The sequence below is a fragment of the Nannospalax galili genome, unplaced genomic scaffold (assembly GCF_000622305.1).
Source record: "Nannospalax galili isolate Female #2095 unplaced genomic scaffold, S.galili_v1.0 scaffold553, whole genome shotgun sequence".
In the NCBI taxonomy this organism is placed as follows: domain Eukaryota; kingdom Metazoa; phylum Chordata; class Mammalia; order Rodentia; family Spalacidae; genus Nannospalax; species Nannospalax galili.
The window spans coordinates 584804-594703 of record NW_008336313.1 but is presented as its reverse complement, the minus strand read 5'-3'; the positions used below and the strand labels follow the sequence as shown (position 1 = coordinate 594703).

Below are 9900 nucleotides of genomic sequence, written 5' to 3'. Positions count from 1 at the left end.
CCGCGGCTCCCACTCGCCGAGCCGCAGGGCGGGCACCCCGGCTGTCCCTGGGCTCCCGGCTCCGCTCCCGGGATGGAGAGCGAGCGCTCGGGCTCCAAAGGCGCGACAGCAAGCCGCGGCGCCCCCGTTCGCTCGCTCGCTGCTCTTCCTCCTCCTCGCCGCCGCTGCCGCCACCGCGACTCTGCTCAGCTGTCGGAGCGCGCTCGGGCGGTGCAGAGAGCGCCCCGGCGGCAGCGGGAGCTGTGAGGCCGACCGAGGAGCGCCGCAGGCAGCGGGGGCGGCAGGTGAGCGGCGCTGCGGGTGGGGCGGCGGGAGGAGGCGGGTCTGCGCACCGCACGGGCCGGGTCTCCTCCCCCTGCTCTGACGCGCGCCTGTGGCTTCCCGGGGAGGATGGACCCAGCTCGGCGCATGGCCGGGCTTCCCCGGGCCGGAGAGCTCGTCTGAGTGCAGCCGCCCGCCGGGCATGGGGAGCCGCGTCCAGGGCTGCTGCGGCAGCGGAGGAGGATGCTCCGGGGAGCCGAGGTGAGAGGCGCGGCGGGGGGCACGCGGCGGCCCCCAGTTGAGCGCGCGCCGGTGGCCCGCGGGGACCCAGCTCCGGCGAGCCCGGGTGGCTCCGCTGGAATTCGCGAGCCCGGGAATGGAGGACCGCTCTTCGGGCGCATCTCTCCGGAGTTTGGCTGGAGGAGCCTCGGGCAGGCGACTGCATCAGTTTCCTGTCTTCTGACACCACTTGCTTGGGAGGAGAGAGGCGATTCGGGCTTCTCCCTCCCCGGCCGCCTACTTGTGAACACGCGCGATCCTCTCCAGACTTGTCCACCCAAGACCCTCACCTGTCCCTCCGCCGGCCCCCCTGCATCCTTCTCCGTCCCGGGGTCCCGGCTCCCGCCATCCCGTGTATGCCTCCCTAGTGGCACCCGCAGACCAGACGTCTTCTCCCCTCCAAGAGCCCTATTCCTCACTTCTCTGCGTCCTGGCAGCGCTGCGGTTCCACCTCGACTGGGGTCCTTCGTCCCGCGTACCCGGCCCCTCGCTCTTCCGTTCGGTCCCCAAGCCCTCGGCCACCCGCCACCCCTCTGGCAGCCCGGCCTTTCCCACTCCACGCTCTGTAAATCGCGCAAGCTTGGGATTTTTCTTGCCGGGGAAACTTTGATTCCCCTTCGTTAGTCTCGTAAAAGGAGCCATAAGACGGGGTGTCGGCCGCCGAAACAACCGGAGCCAGGGAGCCCAGTGTGGCGTGGGGAGAGGTTGTGCGTGGGGCCGGGGGAAGGCGCTGGGCTAGTCTACAAAGTCCATTTCCAAGCCTGGCGGCACGCTGCCTTCGCTGGTTGTGTCCCACGGAGTATGATTGTGACCCCTGGTGGGAGGGTGCGTCTTTACTGCACTTTTTAAGGCTCTTTTTTCTATTTTTCTTTATTTTCCTATTTGTTTATGTATTCATTTATTTATTTAATCTTTGCCGGTGATCCTGGTGGACTGGGTGGGGACTACGTGGCGAACCGGTGACACTGGACTGCTGCGTGGCCTTCTCGCAGACCCTCCACACTGTTTCGCTCGTTGTAAACTATCCCCAGCCCCCAACTGCATCACACAAGTCTTCATTGTTGGGGGTCTGCCGGGTACTTCCGCCTGGGCTGGGAGAGTGAAGGAATGGGATGGGGGTGGGGAGCCGGGCGCGCTGGGCAACCGCCTGGCGCTGGGTGTCGGCGGGCGAAGTGGAGAGCGCCACTGCGCGGGCATCTGCGCGCTCTGATGTTTGTCTCTAAGGCTGGGTGCGTGCCCGCGTGGGTCGGTGCATGCGTGTGCGTTTGCAGTCGGCGCACGGCTGTGTTTAGCTCGGTGAGAGAGAGAGAGAAAAAGAGAGACAGAGACCGGAGTGGAGCGCTTACGGAAGCCAGAGCGCCGTTCTCTGCCCCCACCCCCACCCACCCGGAGGTGGTTGCCAGGGCAAGGCCTCCCCCGCCAGCCTTGGGTGGATAGAGCATCCTCGACATCGCCATCGCTTTCCTCCGGCTCTCCTCCCCTAACTAGCCCATTAGACGCACTTTCACAATGTTGATGGTTTTGAATAAAGGCCTTGTGGGGGTTCCGCTGACACGTCCAACACTTCCCATGTTTTCAAGTAATCACGTAAATTAAAGGTGGCTTACGTTCAGAAACCCCCTAATTATCCGGTTCACGTTTGTACATTTATGTGCCAATTATGGGTCTTCGGGAAATCCATAAAATTATAAACCATCCCCACCCCTTGAATTAGTACCCATTGTTTTTTATTATCTCCAAGAGGAGCAATTCTGGATGGAACCCTGAGTTGCCCAGGCAAAAAAAGAAGAAATGGGGAAAGAGGTTAGATGGAGCACAGACACTCCCCTCTCCATATCTCTCCCTCCCTATCCTGACAAGGCTTGGTGACTTCTGGAAACTGAAAGGGATCAAAGATTTTCTTGATTTCCCATTGAGAAGGGCGACCTAATCAAAGCTATATAAAAGTCAACTTCTAAGCAATCAAATTGTCTGCCGCTGTCCTTGATTGAAACCCTAGCATTCAAATGGAGTATTGGAGAACTCTCAGAAGCGGCTTTTGAAGTGCTATTGTTCTTTTCCATACACAGAGGCCCGCGTAAAGGTTTAGGAAGTTCAAAATGTAGTGATTTGAAAGGACTGACATTGTAACTATTTGGCAACGCCAGCAGGATCTGCAGCGATGAGAGAGGAGGCCAGGGCTGGAAGTGCTAACGTGTTGCTACTATCTTCCTGGGAACCACATGGCTCTCAAGTGGGGATGCTTTACTCATGAACTTTACAATTAAATCCCTTAGTGAAAGCAGATTTAGAAGATGATTTTTTAGTAGGATGGGTGGGGTTATTATTATTTTTTGGTAGTTTGGTTAAGGTCTGAATAGGCTTATCTGAAACATTTAATCATGTTCATTGTATTCAACAATAAAATCTGAATAAAAATTACTTATTGTTGATGAAGCTCATCTCACAAGCTGTTTCACAGTATGTCTCATTTGCAAGAAAAACCATTGTGTGAGGCTGCAGGGGAGAGATTCCATCATCACTTATTGTTCATTTTCTCCTCCCAGAGCCACAGAGGAAGCTGTTGCTTCAGTCTCCTTTGCCCTCCAAAGTCATTTTTCTTAAACGGGTGGGTGTTTGCCTTGGTACATGATCATGTACCCATCTACAAATTGCATTTGGTGGATTCCTGAGGCTTGGAGCCACCCTGCAGGCAGATGAAGAATTCATTTGAGGCAGCATTTCATTTTGATAATTCACTCAAGTCAAACATTTTTTTTTTTTTTTTTTACTGGGATTTAATCCTTCTTCTCAAACTAATAAAGCCAACAAAGCAAGGGAATCATAGTTTATGTCTTTTAGACGGCACTTTAAAAAATAGCACACATTAAAGGGTGTTGTCAGAAACTTAAATGTTATTTAGGACTCACTAAATCTCACTTCATTCACTAGTTAATCCTGACAAAGGATGTTCACTGCTTAAGCAAGTATAAATCAGGTAACTACTCACAACTTAGATCTTATCATCTGCAAAACAGAAACCTACCTTGTGGGTCTCTGAGCAATTTTAATAGGAAGATACTTGCATTGAGTACTTTGACACGTAGTAGGACTTCAAGTGAATGGTGAATTTTCGTAATAGCATAGAAATTGGGTAAAGAAAGGGAGGCCTTTTGAAATTGACAGATTAAATCCAATTACTTTCTGTCTTTGTGGTGTTTGGTAAATCATCCCTCATATTAACAAAAATAAGTCTTTAGTAAAGGCCACATACCCCTCTAAGCACTTGCACACATTACCCTACTTCCTCTTTAAAATACCCAGGAGGGACTCGGGATATGGCTAGGCCATCAAAAATGCTTACTGCTCTTGCAGAAGACCTGGATTTGGTTCCCAGCACCCACATGGTGGCTCACAATCACCTGTAACTCCAGTTTCAGGAGATCCAATGCCCTCTTCTGACTGAACACTGCAGGCTCCTACATGCATGTGGTGCATATACATACCCTTAGGCACACACACACACACACACACACACACACACAGTAAATACATCTTTAAAAATCTACCCTGGAAAGTAGATAGAGCCTTGCTATCTCATTCTTCTTTGGGTCTTCCTGGGCACAGGAAGATCTGACCTGAGATTACTTAGCAAATAGGGGATGGAAACAATGTAAACCTACCCACTATGTAAACCCACCCACTCTAGTTCCATAGTCTACCCTAAACACAGATAGTGCTGCTATCTGTGGGGATGGGAGGAGAGTGAAGCCAGCTACTTCCAGGGTGGTTGTAAACTTTAATGGGGTCATAAAGAAACAGTAAGACTTTCTATAAAACCAAGCTTCAGATTTCCCCCATTTTATATGGTATTACTGTACATGGGCATTGCCTCATTTTCAGTGAAGTATTGGGCTGATGGTGGCATTGAACACTTGTGACGTTGAGAGAGCTTCTAGCAGGTGCTGGGTGGTATTGGGTCACTACTCTGTGGAAATATTAATTAGGTCATTAATCAGCAAGTAATTGATTAGGCAATTAATTAGTAGTGCAGAAGCATTGTTATTGCTATGGTCTGTGACTGCTGTGGTAAACAAATGCTCAGACTAAGAGGTGGGGTCATAGGTGGTAAGAGCTCTGCCCTGGGAACTGAATCCTCTCACCACAGACTTCAGTTCCCCAGCTCTGCAAGCCATGTGGCCCAGGCCAACTTATCTCATCTCTCTGCTTTATTTTTAAAAATATTTTATTTTATTTTACTTTTTAAAACTTTTTGTGTATGAGTGTATTGCCTGCACGTTTGTAAGTACACCCATGGTGTGCAATGCTCATGAAGGTCAGAAGAGGGCATCAGTTTGCCCTGGAACTGGAATTACAAATGGTTGTTAGCCATCATGTAAATGTTGGGAATCAAACCTGGGTCTTCTGCAAAAACAGGCAGTGTTCTTAATTGCTGAGCCATCTCTCCAGCCCCTCTGTGCTTTATTTTTGCTTTTAATAAAATACTAGTATCTTTCTCATTAAGACTGTTGTGAAGAATCAGCACCAAGTGCTCAGAACAATAGTCAGCATGACATATTTAGTATTCCTGAACTGTTAATATTGTCCTTCAAATGGGGTTAAAAGCCTTCCTCTTGGTAATAAAAACATTCTCTTTCTTTCTGTGTTAGTTTTTCTAACTAGAGGTTAGAGAGAAATTTGTGTCAGAATTTCAGGTGAACATTTGCTTTCGCTCTGTTTTACTGGAAATGTGGCTTTAAACATTTCTGTGGTGTGAAAATCAGTTGGGGAGGTGAACGTGCTGAAATATTCATGCCATTGTCCTCATCTATATTTATTTCGAGAAAAATAAAATGATTGATTAAATTCTCAGCTGAAATTAGTCAGTTTGCCCAATTCACAGATTTTGGGGAAACATCAGGCTCAAGGAAATGCGCTGTTTTGCAGTGAGAGTCGCTTCTGTAGCCCAGAGTCTGTGGACTCTTCATCTAGTGTTCCTACCAGGCCAGATTGCCTTCTGTCCCCAATAGAGAAGTGGCTTGACAATATAAATAAAGCTAGGCACGGAAGATGCTGTCAGGCTAAGAGCAGGAGCCAGCCAGACATTCTGTCCTGAGAAGCAGGTGTGAGTAGGAAACACGTGTTTACATCCCTGAGTGCTAGCACTGTGCTCCATCCATGAACTACACGTCAGGATAGAACTCAACGAAAACACAAAGCAAAGCAGAGCAACCCATTATGCCAGTTAATCACCTGAACATTTCCCGAGGTTGGAGAGCGAATGTTCAGTGCTGTTTTGTCTTGTTCTCCCATTTAGTCCCTGGATATGGGAAGGTTTTGGTTCAGGAATCATAAAACTCCTCTGGCTTCTATTTCATGAAATATGCAGCATATTCTATTGGAAAGAAATTGCCAGCTTGCTTTTATTATTATTATTTTATTTTATTTGAACCTGACGTACAACCAATCTACAATGCCAGTGGGGGATTCTCATAAAGAGCAAAGAAAACAGAAATACAATTCTGCTGAATAGAAGAGCTTACAGCTAAAATGATAAAGTTTTGTGTTGGTGAAGGAGGACTGCTTAGGCTAGGGAGTAAGCATGAGCGTTGGGTACCCTCAGACAGCTGTCCCTGGTAGAGGTTAACCCAGGCCAGCAGTGCTGCCCTCTTACAGAGAGACTTGCCACACTCTCCCCCTGGTATGGACTCCAGGCTTCATTCTCTTCCCTCAATCTCTTTGCTCAGTTTTTTGGTGTCCAACTGGGTGGTGATCCTTGGCTTACCATCCATCACTGTAGTCTTTTCCTTCCTCTCTGCCTCTCCTGGCTTCCCTGTCCATCTTTGTCTCAGTGAGCATTCATATTTGGTTGTTTTTAATCCTGTCAGTGTCACAGTGAAATCAAAGTGAAATCAAAGACTGACAGGTTACCAGTCTGCATCTGAGTGCTGTGGTTTGAGTGTCGTCCAAGGCTTCCTATGTTAAAACTTTGCTGCTATTGTAAGATTTTGAGAGGTTGGGAACTTAAATCCAAATGCAACATTTAGAGGTAGTGCCTATGGGAGCTGGTTAGTATCCAGATCACAGTAGAGGCCCTGTGATTGAATCTTGGTGGCTTTGTAAGAAGAAGAGATATCAGAAGAGGCACTCACCCCTTTTCCCATGCTATGCGATGCCTCGTGCTACCCACCTATCTCTAGATTCAACCCCAAGACCTGGACTTGCAGAACCATGAGACAAAATAAACCTTTTTACATAGAAACTTATTCTGTCTGTAGTACTGTTTTATTACCAACGGAAAATGCATGAACACAGTTTATTTAGGGGGAGGGTTGTTTGTTTGTTTGGGGTTTTTTTTGGCAATCAAGGAAGAAAATTCTGGTCGTATGCATAGGCATCACTCCTGTGTCCACACTGGAGACAGAGGCAGGAGAATCTCTGTGAGTTGCATTTTAAGAGTCTGGTCTACATAGTGAGTTCCAGGCCAGCTGGGGGCTACAGGGAGACCCTATCTCAAAAAGAAAAGAAAAGAAAATCATTTAACTCATTGAGAGTTTTCTAAGCTCGTTACTTATGTATTAGGCAGCTGCTGGTGGCTATAACAAAATACCTGAGATAATGTACTTAAAAGAAAGACAGGTTTATTTTAGGTCATGCTTTCAGAGAATTTAGTCAATATTTTTTGTTTATTTTTGTCTCTGATGAGGCAGAGCATTGTGCTGAGGTTCATGTGGTTGAACGGAGCTGCTCATCTCCTGGTGGACAGGAGCAGATAGAAGAGGACACAGAAGGAGCAGTGTCCCAACGTTTCCAGGGACACATCCTCAGCAACCTGACTGCTTCCACTAGGCCCCACCTCCTGGTTCCTATCTCCCAACGACATCCCAGGTTGAAGGCCTTAACACCAGAAACTGCTGATTTCAAGCAGTAACTTTCAGTCATTTACCAGGTAGATGGGAAAATGTTTGTAGGGAAACAAGATTTTTTTTTTTTTGGAAGGCTGTAAATATTTATCGGTTGTAAAATATCTTTTTTGGGGGGGGTCTTTTTGAGACAGGTTCTCCCTGTAGCCCCCACTGTCCTGGAACTTACTATGTAGACCAGGCTGGCCTTGAACTCACCAAGATCAGCCTGCCTCTGCCTCCTGAGTGCTGGGATTAAAGGCGTGTGCGACCATGCCTGGCCCTAAATAACTTTTTATATGGACTTAAGCCTAATGTCTGGGAAGTGTAAGCCCTTGAACTCTTAAAGAAATATACTGATGACTTTACTATTCGGTTATACTTTCCTTTTGGCTGTTTAAGACCATACAGTTGGCTCAAATAAATCAATTTATTTTTACACTTAAGGTCGTTTGAGGATCTGTTCCTCAGGTGTCACATGGGCTTGGGAGGAGCCCCTGGCTCCTTTCTTTTACCAGTTCCATCTATGTGAAGATAAGTCAAAGGTCCTGCTCAACCATGTCTGGGTTCACTTGGAAGCATGTATGAGGTACTTTCTCTGAATTGACCCTCTTCTTTCTAGACTGGACACTGGTTCAAGTTCATCTTGTGGGGTCTCTATGTCCTCCCTGAATAAGAGGACAGGTGACTCACCACAGTTACAGGACATTTTGAGAGATGTTTCATAGTCCCCTGGAACTTAGTCGACCTTGGAAGGTGTCCTAGTTCTTCATTGCTGTGACAAAATTCTCTGATCACTACCAACGTGGGGAGGAAAGGGTTTCTTTAGCTTACATATTCCAGGTCACAATTCATCTGGGAGCCCAAGGTAGGAACTCAGGGGCAGGAACCTGGAGGCAGGAGCTGGAGCACAGACCATAGAGGAATGCTGCTTACTGGCTTGCTCCCCTGGCCCTTGCTCAGCTTGCTTTCTTATGCAACACAGACCCACCTGCCCAGGAATGACACCACCTGCCACCCACAGTGGGCTGGGCCCTCCCACCTCACTCATCAAGAAGATGCCCCTCAGACATGGCCACAGTCTAGTCCAATAGAGGCAATTCCCCAATTGAGGCTCCCTCAACCCAGGTGTGTCAAGTTGACACCAAAGCTATCCAGCACAGAGGGCAAGGGGCAAAAACTGTCCTTTAAGTCCCTCTGACCAGATTAGTATAGACCTCAAAGTATGGCTGCTAAACATCCAATAAGGTTAGTTACACCAGTCTGGTACTTTTAATTACCATGTCATATGTAGATAAAGCTTGGATAAAACCCCAAATATTCTCAGATAAAGTTTGACTAGATAAATATTTTGTTCCTTAAACTAGTTGATTAATTATGACCGTAGAAAATTTAAGATTATGTATTATTTTTGTCTCATCCTTTATATACCATAACACACCTACACAGACCTTCATCACTTGCTTAGGCTTTCTCATTTTTTCTATTTTGAAAAATATCTCCATTCCCATATCCCTTTAGCATCTTTTACATTCTCAGTTTCCTTTTTTAAAAAATAATTATGAGACATAATAGCATTAACAAATAAATTTTCCATGTGTTGTGAGAATTCTTTTCTTGGAGATACTAAGCAATGCTTATTCCCTTTTAAGGTTCTAGTGTCAAGCCAATGTTTGATTCAAGTTTTACTGGGGAACCAATTAATTTACTGAGCTTACTTACCGAGATAACGGGTTGCTGAGGTGTATGTATGACCTGAGGGAATGCACACTGGAAAGCTTTTACCCAGCCTGGGTCATGCCTTCTCTTCCTAGCCTTCCCCAGGTTGTATATTTAAGCCCTCCCCAAATCTAGGAGACCGGATTAGGGCCAAATTACATACCATTGGCTGGGAAGAGTGGCTGGGTATTCCGGTGAGGGTCCAATGACCCTGCTTGGCCCTCCTATAATGAATGAGCACAACTATCAACAAGCCCAAGTGTGAGATGTTTAGCGATCAGGCTCAGCTGAAATCATGATGATGGTAGTTATTTCATGCAGAAGGGACTGCTGTATAGCATCATCTCATTAAAAGGACCTGGAATTTAAAAGGATTTAGTGCTAGGACCCACATATGAGGGAGAACATACGTCGACCCTGCTTGGCCCTCCTATAATGAATGAGCACAACTATCAACAAGCCCAAGTGTGAGATGTTTAGCGATCAGGCTCAGCTGAAATCATGATGATGGTAGTTATTTCATGCAGAAGGGACTGCTGTATAGCATCATCTCATTAAAAGGACCTGGAATTTAAAAGAATTTGGTGCTAGGAGCCACATACGAGGGAGAACATACATCGTTTGTTTTTCTGAGTCTGTTACTTCACTTAGTATAACAGTTTCTAGATCCATCCATTTACCTGCAAATTTCATGATTACATCTTTCTTCACTGCTGAGTAAAACTCCATCGTATATATGAACCACATTTTCATTATCCAC

The 9900-nt window shown here is 46.9% G+C and overlaps 1 protein-coding gene across 3 annotated transcripts in view; it reads left to right on the top strand.

The window, feature by feature from the left end:
* The first annotated feature begins 343 nt into the window (after positions 1-343).
* Positions 344-9900, top strand: part of Dab1 (DAB adaptor protein 1) — a 423873-nt gene continuing 414316 nt past the window's right edge. For 2 of the 3 annotated variants that reach the window (XM_008831024.1, XM_008831022.1), the window contains exon 1: positions 344-522. The gene's annotated coding sequence lies outside the window, so the exon portion shown is untranslated. The remainder of the gene's footprint in view (positions 523-9900) is intronic. The other variant, XM_008831023.2, reaches the window with a different exon arrangement.